Source organism: Corapipo altera, unplaced genomic scaffold (genome assembly GCF_003945725.1).
Source record: "Corapipo altera isolate COAL_440 unplaced genomic scaffold, ASM394572v1 89, whole genome shotgun sequence".
Lineage (NCBI taxonomy): Eukaryota > Metazoa > Chordata > Aves > Passeriformes > Pipridae > Corapipo > Corapipo altera.
The window spans coordinates 676,244-690,726 of NW_020884968.1; the positions used below are offsets into that span (position 1 = coordinate 676,244).

At 42.7% G+C, this 14,483-nt stretch overlaps 1 protein-coding gene across 1 annotated transcript in view; it reads left to right on the forward strand.

Moving 5' to 3' along the window:
• The first annotated feature begins 231 nt into the window (after positions 1-231).
• The window catches only part of ELMO1 (engulfment and cell motility 1), a 316,776-nt gene continuing 302,524 nt past the window's right edge, over positions 232-14,483 (forward strand). The window contains exons 1-2 of the mRNA XM_027665022.1: positions 232-526; positions 1,622-1,692. The gene's annotated coding sequence lies outside the window, so the exon portion shown is untranslated. The remainder of the gene's footprint in view (positions 527-1,621; positions 1,693-14,483) is intronic.

A 14,483-nucleotide genomic window follows, 5' to 3' on the forward strand; every position in this document is an offset into this window, starting at 1 on the left:
CGGGGCGTCCCGGCTCGGCTGGGCTGGGCTCGTCCGGCAGCTCGCTCGCTGTAGGGGCAAGCAGACGTGCGCCGCAGCGTGCCCGCTGCAGGGCTGCTCAGCAGCGGCGGCTCTCTGGGAATAGAAGCGGCATCAAAACAGAAATAGTTATTCCAAAGGCAAGGAGGCAGCCTCAAACCCCTCATCAGAAGCTGCAGAAGGAGGGACGTCAGCCGCACCCCCGCGCGGGGGCGGGAGCGGGTGTTGCACCCCCCGCCCGCAGGTGCTGCCGAGCCGCGGGACCCCTCGGCGGCGGCCGGCCTGGGGCTGCACATCGCGGACCGGCCAGCAGGAGGAAGGAAGAGGAAGTGAGAGCGGCGGCGGGAGCCGCCGGGTGCCTGTGCGAGCCCCGGGATGGGATAGCGCCGGGGGCAGTCCAGCGCACCGCACCGAGGAGACGGCGGCGGGAGCGCGGCTCCTGCGGCGGGGGGCGGCCGAGCGGCCCCGCTTTGCCCCGCGGGGCGGGGGATGCTGCCCACCCAGGGAGGTAGGTGAGCCTCGGGTCCGGCGGCGGGAAGCGGCGGCGGGGCGGGCTGCGGCGCTGACCGGGCGGTGCGGGGGAGCGCGGGGAGACGCGGAGCCAGCGGGGCGGAGGGGCGGGACGGGGCAGGCGAGCCCCGCACCTGCCCGCGGCGAGCGCCGCAGCCGGTCCCCGCAGCGGGCGGTGCGGTGCGGGGCGGGAGGCGGCCGCCGTCGCTGCGAGAAAGAGGAAGCGCAGCCCTGTGCTTGTCAGCGCGGCGGGGCCTCGGCCGGCGGCTGCCGGCGGGAGGGCGGCCCGGCCCGACCCGACCCGCCTCGCACAGCGGCTCCTCCCGCTGCCCTGCCCTCGCCCCGGCCCGCGGCCGCGGCTGCCACAGCCGCCCGGCTCTCCACGCCGAGACTTTGTCGGCACCTCCTCCTCCGCCACCACCTCCGCCCGCTCCGTCCCCGCCTCAGCCTCCTCCCGTGCCCCGGGCAGCCCTGCCCGCCCCCGGCTGTGCTTGGTGGCCGGAGGCCGCTGGTGAGGGGCGGCGGGCGGGGGCCGCGCACCTTTGGGCTCCCGGGGGGTGAGTGGTGGCGGGACGGTCTCGTCGCTCCGCGGTGCCGGGGGGGCCGGGAGGGCGTGCGGGGCACCCATCGCGGCCGGTCCCGCGTGGGTTAATATGCGGGGTCAGGCCCGGGCGGAGACTGCGGCCGCAGCAAGTGTCCGCACCGCCGCGGGCGCCGCTCGGGAGGAGAAACCTCAACTTTGAAGCAAGTGCATCCCCGCAGGCAGCCAGGCTCCAGGCTCGGCGTTGGTACCCAGCCGCCGCCTCCGAGGGCATGCCTCCCCCGCGACCCGGCCTTCGAGAGCTTTTGGTGGGGTTGGGGTGTGTGTATATGTGCATATGTTCCTTTTCCGAAGTTTATGTTCATACGAGTGATTAAACTGCTGATGAATTTCAGATTAAATGATTGTTCTGAAATGTGGGTGGTGATTATGCAGAGCCACAGTGCACAGCTTTGTAAAGCAAGTGGGTAGTGGGTCCAAAAAGTTACGTTTGTAAAGTTTTTTTGGCTCAAAGCCTTTGCAGAGTTTATTTTGAATATCTTTTCCTTGCAGAACTAATACAACTGTCCAGCTCTCCCCCGAGAACGGTATAAAGTAAATATAGGAGTTCCTGAAAAATAACAGTGAGTACATTTCAAATCAGTAGGGTTTTGTTGTTAACTTTATAAGAGTATCTCTTAACCTGCCAAGGCTCAAGATGTGTAACAAACACATCAAGAGCGCCAATGATAATAACAGTGCAGGAAATGTACCGTGTGTTAATTGCTGTAGTATAAACATGGTTGCCTATGAGCTGTGTTTCATGATACAGCAGTTACAGTGCAATTTCAGCAAGGGATGTTTTGAAGTCTGTTCATAAGCAAATGGATTTTCTATTGCTTTTGTCACTCAGCTGCCTGATAGCCCTTGGTTAAAATATTTATCTTTTAGGAAGAGAGGGAAGTTGAGTAAGAACTGTGCTGTGTCCCCTATCTGTGACAGAGGATGTTGTTTCCTCCTCTTTCCCCTTGTCTGTTTCTCCTCCTTTACCCCAAATGCATGCACACATGCATACCATCTCACCATCAGTTATATAATCTTGTAGACATTTATGGATTATTCATTGTTCACATTAGTCCCATTCTTTCCATGTCATTCTTGCTTGACTGAGTGGCTTAGGCAGAATATTACACAGTAAAGAAAAATACATTGAAATTTACGTAAAGTTCTTCCAGTTTGAGCTGCAAGTTTGCTTTCCTTGAAGGTTTTATTTCCCTGATTCCCACTGCGTTTTTGGGGCTTTTTTTTTTGTGGGTTGTTGTGGTGGTTGTTGGGTTTTTTGTTTGTTTATTTTTTGGTGTTTTGTTTGTCTGGGGTCTTTTTGTTTTGTTTTGTTTTTTGTTCTCCCCCCCAGTATAAGTAGGTGGTAGGGATCTAATCTGATGACCGGTAACTAGGTAAGGAGGAGAAACAGCAGTGGTGACAGCTTGCTGGTAAACGTCCCTCTTGTGTACTGTTAGCAAAATATCCATTAATGCATGTCATAAGGCTGTTAAAAGTACCACAGCAGCTTTTAAAAACTTGCCAGTCAGAGAAAATAAAGATTAATATGGCTAAAACAGGAGCATGATGTAAAATGAGTATTGGTGAAAAATACTGTTAGTACAGTCTGTGGATCTTAGTGTGTGAATTGACCAATCTAGAGGTGAACCTGGTTTACAGTTTATTCATACTGGAAAGGTTGCAAAGGGGTAGTTGACTTTCTTTTCTCTCCCTCTGTAATCTCTTTGAAACCACTGTGCAGTACAATACTTGCCTTCTCTGTAGCTTGCAACTTTGCTGTGAGTATCATTGTCTTTTTTTTTTTTTAATGAACAATGGGTTGGGGAGTGGGGGAGGAAGAGAACTGGTTTCTATACCATTTTGATATTTTTTCCTTATATTCTCTCTATGCTAGGAAAAAATTAATAGCTGCACAGTTCAGAGGGATTCTGATAAAGGGATAGGAAAAACCTCTTACCTACTTACTCTTTAGCAGTCTTGGTCACCAGAAGTATCTGCATTTGCTCAGTCATTATATAACCTGACCATGCTGTCCTTAAAAGCTAGTACTGTATCCTCACTGTTCGGGTATAATATATTGTATACATTGTCTTACGAAGTTGTTTTTTTTAATGCCCCTTTACCCTGGTGTTCATCAAACAAAGCTCATTATGCTATGTAAAGGTGTAACCGTTGCTGAAACACTGCTGTGTGCATTGTACTTCCTGACAGCAATGCCGCTGAGCAGCGAATGGCAGATCAAGAGTAACGAGGTGTTCCACCCTTCCTTCCGCTCTTTGTTTTTTCTACCTAGTAGAAGTCTCTTTGATTTTAAGCTTTGGGCTCATAGACATGCATTCTCAGTGTCCAACCTACAGAGTGGTGTTGGAATATGATCCCAGGATTTCCATGCTGATACACAGGGAACAGAGCTCTCGAGTGCACACGTAAGATGTGTGGCTTTCTTCTTCTGATACTCTAGACAGCTTCAGTATGGATGGAGATTTATGTCTATAGATATAACTGTAACTAGGAAAAGTTTTCCACAGATCTCTGCCAGTGCACCTGTACACTAAAATGCAGTGTCCTCCTGTTCCAATGACAAGTACAGGGGGGTGTTTTTGTATATTGCCAACCACAACATTTCTAATTCTGTGATTCTCAGATAAGGATTTACTTGGGACTTAGATAAGACCATCAAGTACAATTTTCCTCTTGAGCTGAGACTTTGCTGTCACTTGGTAGTTGGCTTCCTCAAAATGCATGATCTCTTTAAAGTTTAGGAGCTCTCTTTGTCATGCTGTGCTGTGAATGTGCAGCATGTCCTTGTATTAAAAAAAAATTGTCATGTAGAAGGTAATGGGAATTTGAGAACTCCGGAGGCTAGAAAACATCATGCATTTTTGAATTAAGAAAAAGTACTGTTGTCTCTTCTGATCTTCTACACCTGGGTCTAGTAGACTTCTTCCTCTGTTGTGTCACTGCACTGTCCAGAAAGGAGAACTTGAGGAAGAATGAGTTGACTGTGTTTACCTCCCTGTTCAGTCATTATTTTATTAAAAAAGGGATTTCAAAAAAAAAGGTTTTATGGTTATGAAGTCTTTGTGGTTTGAGCACTTGTGATTACAAATGGCTTTGTAAAGCCATCAAGCCACCATTCAGTAAGGAATGTGCTGTATCTTTAAAAGATTTCCCTACTTTGAGGGAGATTTTTTTGAAAAAGTTTCTTGTATTCGTGGCAGGAGGAATGTGCCAAGTACACGTTGTTAAACTTGTGTCAGTTTAACAGAGCAACTGTTTAAAGGATTTCGGATAATTTTCCTTCTACTTGACTCAGTGACTCAGTCACTTTTTTTTTCTTTTATATTTTTTCCTCTCTCTCCAAATATAACACTGAAAGGAGAGAAAGAGAAACTAAAAGCAAGTGGCAGAAGTCAGTATGAGGTGATAATATATATGTGACACTTACCATAAAACAAACTGCAAGCATATGGTGTTAGAGAGATGAATGGAAGAATAATCTCAAAATTGTGGAGCTGTCTTTCAGTCAGCATTTTTGCATCAAGCTATTTGCAAGAATTTGGTTTTGTGGTGTGATCTTTCATTATTGCAAGTGTTGGGAGACACGAAAGAGAGATTGGAGGATAATGTCACAACCTTTCTGCCAATTTCCTCTGTTTTCTGATCACTGTTAACATTTAAGAGGAATATTAATGAGAAATCTGTGCCCCAGGGAATAGCTAGCATATTTCCTCTTCTCTCCGTTTCTAATCTGGCAGAGGTAAACTTCTGTGTTATGGGCAGACAATAAGTGGGTGTTGCCACGTGTGTGGTACCCATCAGTAAGGTACTGATTTCTCAAGCTGCTGAGCACATGCTTACGCTTAAGAGCAAGGTGAACACTGATTCACACTGTGCTTGTTTGCAAACCCTTGAAAGTGCATTGATCTATTTTTCCTAATGGCAGGTTTCCATTGTGAGTGTTTGATTTATCGGTAGTAGGCTTGTTTTCAATGGCTGCTAGGAGCAGGAAGGTAATTGTGAGAAGCTAGTGGAAGTGATGGACAAGGCATTTTGGCAGTAAATCACACTATGAAGAAGTCTTGAAGGTATCCTGGTAGGGATCCCCTTAGAAAAGTGTTTTTATTTTATGTACAAATGAACTCATTTTGGTGCATTTCTAGTGAGTGGCCTTCGGAGTTCTTTAGAAAGCTGAATATACTACCTGGAAATGTTATGCAAATGTGATAAGTGACCTATTCTTACAGCTTTTAAGGACATAAGTCTCCTTATTGTTGCTTCTGCTGTGTTCCATTTGCAGTCAAATAGCACTGTAAAACTCCACAGGAGCTAGCACTAGGGCAAGGGAATGAATGGGAACTACCAGTCCATGCTGAGGGAAAAGATTTCCCCTCTTTCGTATTGAATTGAGTTAAAGTGTTTGTGAAACATCATCTTCAGTAAAGAGGCTGAGAGGTCGAGGGGGTGGGGGGAGGGTGAGAAATAAGAAAAAAATTATTCCCAAACAGATCTATTACCAAATAATAACTGTATCTTAGCTGTGTGCATTTTCTCTTCTGCTTTCCTTTTGATTTTTATTTCTCAAAGTTAAACTCTCTTTGTAACTTCTTCCATGTTTGCCACTTCTACCTTGATACCGTACTCTTTGGTTTTTTGATGTGTTTATCTAGCCCAATTCTCGTGGTTTCAAGGACTTTACCTAGTCCTTAAATTCTTTCCCAGGCATCCCTTAGGTTATTACTCAAATAGTTTTATTTAAAATTTCCAGGAAAAGCTGTGGACTGAAGTGTGTATTACCTCCTATGTTCTTAAAATCTCTAGTTCAAAGAGATTTAGTGTACAGTCCTAATTTATGGGTGACATATGAAGTATAAAACTGTCTCTGAAATACTGTGTCATCAGGGACTGTGTAATTTTTTTATCAGCTACATGAATACATATATGGTAACCTAGCTTTTTTTCTTGTTGAACTTGCTTCAGCTGAAAGGGAAGATGAGTCACTGCTTCTAAGAGAACTTCAGATTCTGGAGATGTGATGGCTTCAAGTTCCCATTCTTTAATACAACAGGGGATCATTGCTTGAAGATGATCTAATTTCCTAGAGCTTTTTGCAAGTCAGAGTGTGTGCATGAACATGGACAAAATACTCCGTGTGGACCTTATTTTCCTTAATGAAAATGTATGAAGCTGACAACCCATGTCAAATACATCTAACATTTTGAAGTTACACAAGAGGAGAGATATGTAGGGTTTGACAACAGATTCAAGTAATGCTGTCAGCACGTCAACCTTCCTCCTTCAGTTGAGATTTTTATGTAAGTTTTCTGAGACTAGATGGTTGGTGATATTCAGATGTGGTTTTCTTCTAGCCTCATAGTAAGAATGGGAATTCAAGGGTCCTAATGTAGTCTGTTGGAAACTTCGATAAAATTAACCATGTAGTTGTCCTTTCCTGTGATCGTGCACATGCTGTAAGTAAAGAGTATACTTTGTTATGTGTTTACTGACTTGAAACCCATCTCTCTTTCTTCTGATGGTGGCCTATCTTTTATGTAGTAATAAGAGATGCATAAATGTTGGGAAAATGAACATTGTTTCCTTGCCTGTTTTCCTTGCAGCAAAACGCTACCCTGTCTATATTGCTTTAGTCTCTGTGAAGATGTAATCACAGAATAGCCTGAGTTGGAAGGGACACACATGGATCATTGAGTCCAACTCCTGGCCCTTGCACAGAACAACCCAAGAATCCCACCATGTGCCTGAGTGCATTGTCCAAATGCTCCTTAAACTCTTGACCACTTCCCTGGGAAGCCTGTTCCAGTGCCTGATCACCCTCTGGGGGAGGAACCTTTTCCTGATGTCCAGTGTGGCCCTCTGCTGACACGGTTTCAGCTGTTCCCTCCAGTCTTGTCACTGGTCATCAGAGATTAGTGCCTGCCCCTCTGCTGCCCCTCGTGAGGAAGCTTATTCTTATTTCTGTCCCTTGTCCTGTATTTTCTTCTGGGTTTGAATGGGCCAACACTTGCAGCACTTGAGTTGTGGATTCTTCAAACTTTTTCCTTGTAAGCATACAATCTATGGTGGTTGTATGGTTTTAAAAAATTGAATGGTTTTAAAAAAATTGAAACAATGCCAGTTGTCTTCAAATGAAACCCAGACACATATCTAAAGAATCATGTCTTTAAAAGTTTTGTTACTGTTGTGAACAGTAATGGGCTTAGTTTTAACTGGAAATTATGTCACTCGAGTGTTTGGGCTGGTTTTGCACTCTAAGATGCCTATTCACCTGTCTTTCCTACCTCTGCCACAAAGGAGATGGGATGGTTTTCTGGCCACCACTTGGTACCTGACATCTCCGAGCTCGCTGGCGTGTATGTAGTGCTTAGAGCTGCAAACTGCTGCTTTCCTTAAGGAGAAGGAAGCTGAAAGGGAAACATCAGGGCACACAAAAAACATTAGCAGGGCACACAAAAAACATTAGGTAGACATCTCCTGCTGTGCAGGTGAATTGCCATTACTGGATTTGTAACTCACAGAGAAGGGAGAAATTACTCAAAACTGTGTACCAACATCTTGAACCTCCCATGCCAACTTGTGTTGTGCATGGCTTGTGACAGTGGACATCTCTTTTGGGTAGAGGTGAAAACTCACTGGTTTTATTCACTCTTTGTTGATGGTTGAATTTGATCATAAAGGCTTTTTCCAGCCTTAACAATTCTGCGATAGGACTTGGCCTGGAGAAAAGGAGGTTCAGGGACCTCCTCGCTCTCTACAGCTACCTGAGGAGGTTGAAGCCAGATAGGGTTTGGGACAAAAGGAAACAGCCTCAAGCTGTGCTGGGGGAGGTTCAGGTTGGACATGGGGAGAAACTTCTTCATGGAAAGGATTGTTAAGCGTTGGAATGGGCTGCCCATGGAGGTGGTGGAGTCACCACCTTCCTGGAGGTATTCAAGGAACAGTTGGATGTGGCACTTAGTCCTCTGGTCTAATTGACAAGGTGGTGATCAGTCAAAGGTTGGACTTGATGATCTTGGATGTCTTTTCCAACCTAAATGATTCTGTGATTCTGTGAAAATAGAAAAATGATTTTTATTTTTTAAATGCAGTTCAAACAATTTTTCCTATGTTTTGGAGTGATAGAGTTTAGCAAAATCAACATTTCAATAAATTCCTACAAAATGCAGTTGTTTTAACACTTTCTTCCTTAGTTATAGAATTGTTTTAGCTAACTATTCACATATTCTTGGTATGTGCATGAATTCCAGCGCTTGAATTTGTAGCTGAAGTGAAAATAATTCTTGTCTATTTTCCCTTGGCCAACATAGATTTATCATATAGTCTAGCAGAAGTGTGAGGGATGTATCGGTCTTGGCAAAGATACCTCACATGAGCAGTTCAGGTTTTTTGTCTGACTAGACTGGCAATCTGCTGTGTACTATGTTGAATCTTGCTGGAGTGACCATAGCAGGGGTGACTCTTTAAATTGCTGCTTCATATTTTAAGAGAGATGGTAATATATTGAGGCAGGGTAACAAGGAATTTAGAACTATTTAGATAATACCCTCTGGCCAAAAAATGAATTTGATTTGCACACTTCTTCTCTAATAATAAGAGGTGAAAAATATCTGTGACACAGGTTGGTATAATACAGTTTTAACTGTTGGTGCCACTGAAGGTATTTGTTACAAATCAGCATAGTCTTTTCCATTGCTTTGCTTTCTGGAATAGAGTTGCACGTTAGTCTTCATAGCAATGGTTGTGGCTTCAGCTGGAAATTGAAACCTGATAAGTGTTGGCTCAGCACATGGACTTTTGGACAAACTTTTTCAGTAACACTGAGCCAAACAAACTGAAAAAAAAATTCCTAAACGTAAGTACTGGTCCTTGCATTCTGAAAAAGATATCTGGTATACCCTTTATTCGCGAGGCTTTTGAAATGTTGGAGTATTGGTGTTTGGTGGGGTTTTTTTTTGTTTGTTTGTTGGGGTTTTTTTGTGCTCCCAAGTTTTTTTTTTCCCCTCTCCCTTCAAGCACCAGTGTACTCATCTGTTGAAACTCTACCCCCTGTGGTTCAAGTACATTCCTCCTATCAACCTTTTCACCCCACCTCCCACTGTCCGTCTTCACATGCACTGAAATAATTTCTGCTCACTAAACTCTCAAAATTCAGGTCTAGATGTGGGGTCTAATTCTGAGCTATACATTATGTAGGTCTATAATTTCTTCTCCTATAGATATGCATAACTTTTCTTGTGCTTACTCTTTCTGAAAAAAAAAAGGGCAGAAAATTTGAACAAATAAGAACTTCCATTGGAGACTGAAAGACAGAACATTTGGTATGGTGGTTGTTAACTGCTCAGGAGAAGGGAGAAAGGGGGGGGGAAAAGAGCCAGTCAACCAAAAAACCTACAAAGCCTAATGAAAATGTAAGGTCTTTTTCACTTTGGACCACTTAATACAATTTTAACCATATCTATGGCAAGTAAGTTTTGACATCTAGTGCCAGTTCCAGTTCCAGAAAAGGAAGAAAAGGACATTAAAAAAAAAATCACCCAGACCTCGAACAGAATTTTTTTTCTTTAACGTAACTAATGTTAAAACTAGGTCAGTTTATGTGGTCTTTTTGGAAAAGACTGATCTTCATATTTTGAAGCTGAAAGTGAAACTTTTGTAAAAGTGCAAATGTGGAAAGCAATTTTGAAGGAGAAAAATCGTCTCTGCTGCCCTGTGTTGCTCTGAGCCTTTCTCTGTCCTAGCTTTCTTCTCTGACATATTTAGACAAACTGTTGAGACTTGAGCATCTGTTCCACCCTCTGTATGAAATGCTGGTGATTTCAGTCTGTATTTTGTAGATTAGCTCTAGGGTGTAACCATGTAGAGCATCTTTCATAAACTTTTCTAATATGCCATGACTTGGGCTATTATTTCTTGACCTGCTAAAAACAGCCCATTTTTTCCTTCATCTACCTTAGGAATTTAACTTGTTTGGAGAGTGTCTGTTTGTGTGTTTGGGTAACAAGAGTTGGTAGTGTCGTGCTGTGTTGGGATGGTTTTCTGGAAGGTAAAGGTTTCAAAGGCTTCATCCCCTGCAGCTGCAAATGACTCAGAAGACATATTATGATAAAGGAGAGATGTCTGCAGAGGGAGAAGTGAAGAAAATAATCTGCATAATTTTAAATCCAAGTTGGAATTCGAGTTCTATTTTAAAACAAACACATAAATAAAAATGGTCTTGGGCTATTTACACTGGAATTTTAAATTGATCTCCTGGCTCATATGCCAGAGGGATCGGAACATCCACAATTCAGTGGTGGTGGTGTGTGGATTCAAATTAAAACGGTAGGTTTTAAGATTTTTTTTTTTTACTATGTTCCAAATTGCTTAAATTTTGTAAAATTATTAATCTCACTCTAGAGATAGAGAGGCTTTTAGCTTTGAATTAATTCTGTATAATTACTATATGAAGGTTGGAAAAACAACTTTGCTGGCCTATAGGCAACTTTTTCTAATTAAAGGAATGATGGCATAAGGATAAAAGCAGTCAGGCTTCCCTCCCCTAAATGAGTAAATAAAGAACAACCAAACTAGACTTGAAAATCAAACCTAAGTCAACCCACAAATCCTTTGTTTCCAACTAATTGTTCTTGCTGTGTTCCCTGTTCTTCATAGGAGAGTGAGGGGATAAGCCTTGCTTTCCTGTCTTGAGGCTTTTCTCTCTTGATCTATTGAAATTCAGACTTGAGGGCCCCCTTTAGAGAACAAAGAGGGCCCCCCTCCCCACACCATGGATGTGGATTGGGGAGAGATGTAGCCTCTCAGGCTAGCAATTTGGAGTCTTAAGAAAACCAGTAGTTTTAATTTCATTTGGAAATGGTAAGCCTGAGTCAGTACAGTTTTCATACTGCTGATGTCTTGCTTTTGAATTCAGACCTACCTGGGCAGGTCCAGTGTGTTCTGCTACAGTTTGGTTCCGAGATGTGTAATTTCAGTGGAATGACATTGTGCAACTATGTAGCTTTGACGTTATGGAAGAGACACTGTAAGTCACTGTTTTGACATTGGAACAATGTAGTTGTAGTCTTAGCATCGGGTAAAGACTGGTGTCCTGAGTGAGTACATCCTCAGGACAGCTACTCTTCGATGTTTCAATGCTAGCAATGTTCCTGCGGGAAGGAGAGGAGAATTCAGGTATGCCACACAGTGCAGATTCTGGTAAGAATTGCATAACCCCAGTTGGCAGGGCTCACAAAATGTTTTCTGTGTCTTCTAGCTTCTTCATTACAGTTTGTTTCCAGCAGCCTCAACTGTGGTGAGATATGCAAGCATTAGTTATGGATGTATGATTACAGCTATGCATGTAATTAACCACATTATCAGTATTAGCCAAGGAGAAAGAGAGTTGTGAGTTCTCAGTATGGTAGTCCCTGTGTGTTGTCATTTCATATGCACACTACATGAGACAAGAGGCAGTAAAAGAAAAGCCTTGGGAGAAAAGTATCTTAAAAATGTAATATGGATGACTAAATGGTTTGGATTGGAAGGGACCTTTAAAGACTGTCTAGTCCAACCTCCAGGTTGTATTGTTTTGTCAAAAGTAGTACCACTGAAAAAAGAGTTAATCAGTTGTAATAGTGTTAGTTTGTGAGAGCTGCAACAAGATCTGTTAATTCACAGTATTTATAGAAAGGGAAAGGTAAGTCTGGTATGGTCAATGTGGACACTTGGTATTTACCCATCTTGTGGAGAAGTTCAAAGTGGGAGCAAGGCATGGTTGTGTTCTGTATTGATTAAGAAAACCTGAAGCAGTTAGAAAACTTAGAGGTTGTTTTGAGCATCTTCTCAATGTTAATTTAAAAATCCAAGGGTAGACAGTAGGCAGAATGCTGACATAAAGGGATATATTTGCAATCTATTTTCTGAATTAAAGCTGTGGAGTTACCTTCTCTAGGGACAGCATGGACGGTATATATTAGCAGTGGGAACTCTTGTTCTCACCTACTGTTTTGCAGATTGTAACATGAAGTTCGTGCTGTAGCTGTAGTGCCTTGGTGAGATAATTCAGCCAAACTGGGCAGAAAAGATCTGCAATCAATTTTTTCAGATACAGGCAGAACTGAACTGCTCCATCTACCGAAATGGTAGGGGACTTCCCACCAAACACTGGGAAAAGATCAGGGCGGGTCCTTCTAGGTCTGACTGTGCAGTATTTGTATTGAATACATCTATGTGTAGGTAGAAATTATCAACCTCTTTTAGTATATGCTAAAGGCAATGAAAGTGTTTAATGGTTGCATTCAGTTTGAGGTATCTGTTATTGTTTGTTTTCATTTTTTAATCTGACGGTAGCATAAAGCCTCAAACACAGCCAAAGGAGATTTTTTAGAAGGCACTTCATCAATGGATATGAACAAAGACGATTTTAATACATTACTGAACAACTGACAGAAGCTCTTAAAGGAGTGCAGATAGGGACTCCCTGGAAACATCTAGATTTCATGAGGGAAGGACCGCCTCCGTCTTTCCTCACTGAATTAGGAATTCTGTTGTAGTAATTAGGAATTCAATTTTAATAATTCTGTAGGCAGCAGTTCTGCATCGTGAGCAGCAGTTACTTCATGTTACTAAAGGTTGTCCATAGATGAGAGATCATGAAGTAACAATATGATTTAGTTGAAAAGTACTAATTCTTGATGTTCTCCATAATTTTCTGTTTTGTATTCATACTGATTTCACGTTGGGATGTCTACATTTGGAAGTGGGGGAAAAAACTGATAGTTTGGGGGTTTTTATGTGTGTTTTTGGATTTTTTTTTGTTCATTTTGTTTGTTTCAAAAGAAGAACTTAATCTGTAACTTTTTGCTGGCTTTATGGAGAAAGCTGTGCAGGTGGTTATCTTGGTCTCATACAAAGAAATCTAGTAATAATTTGCCATAATATTTCCAATAAAAATGTTAACCAGATAATTCTGAACAGCTGTCATAACTCAGTTTCTCCTACTAGCGTAACACCATTCAGTTTAGTGGTGTTAAACCTCTAGAGTTTGGCCTTTTGAAGAAGGAGAATTATCTCCGTTACACAGTGCTGTAAACGTTGATTCTTCAGTTATGACCAGTTGTGTAACCTCTGTGCAGAGAATTAGTCCATATGTTCACAGTCCAGGACATAAAGTTTTGAATGAAAAAATAAGATCAAAGAAAGGAAGATGCCTTCCTTGAGTTGTCTAAGAAATTGATACAGACTTAAAATATGTAAAGTTACTTTCTTCCTTTCTGAGGTCTAACGCTGGCCTTTGGTTACTTCTAGTCCCATTGAGGAATTCAGGAAATCAGTGAAAGCTGAGGGTGATATATGTGATAATTTCAAAGGCTTTTTTTATTTGCTGAACAGTCTGGATACCATAAGGGAAGAAGCTGTCTGCTTCTTTCCCACTGGTATGCTCCTAGAGCAGAAAAAGTGTATTTGGGAAGAGAAGGAGCTTCTCTCAGTTAGTGTTAATAGAGCAACTATGTCTTAAGAGCAGCTGTTTCCCCATTGTTACCCTTGTAGACAAAGAGATTGGGTTGCTGAAACATTTGCATAAAATAATGTGTCTTTCTGCAGTAAATCTTTTAAAGTATTTCTGACAAAAAAAATAGTGTATTTCAGCAGTTGTCGATGGCTTGCCTTGTGCAATTGTCAGGAGAGAAGCAAGACTGTATTGGGAAGAACCAGCCGAAATTTGTAGCATTTGGCCTCACCATTTGCTTCTGCAGAAACAGAGTAGAAATACTAGAATGTTGTTTCCATCTGTGGGTATATGGATCCACAGTGTAATGTGTTTTCCTTCTTTTCTGCAGACCATTTTTATGTACATAGGAGGAGCAGGTGCTCATTGCTAGTGAAAGCCATTGTATGTTACCTGCCCTTTTGGAAGAGAAATTTTGTGTGTTTTTATTTAAAAACTGCCAGTGCCAGGGGCACATTTTTTTTATTGTTCTCATTTTAAACCCCATATCTTGGACTTCCTTATGTCCTCTTACAAAAAAAGAGATTGTTCAGTTTCAGACTCTTTTGTTGGAACTGTACTGTTAGGAGCCTTCCTGGCCTCTGGCACTATCAACAGAAAATGCTGCTCATGAAAGAATGGAGTATAGTTTCGGAAGGGCAACTGGGGAGGGGGAGGATACCAAGACTGGTAGTGAAAGGCGAACCTTGGCATCGCAAAGAAATGGCAGAAAAAAACATTCATGTTCCTTGAAGCTTTTGACAACTGTACAATAATGTTGATTGAAGGAGGAGAGAAGAGAAATAAAGCAAGTAGAAGGGGAAAGCATTAACAGGCCCCAAAAGGGGAGGGGAAGGTATTGTCAAGTTTATTAAGGCCTTGTTTGTT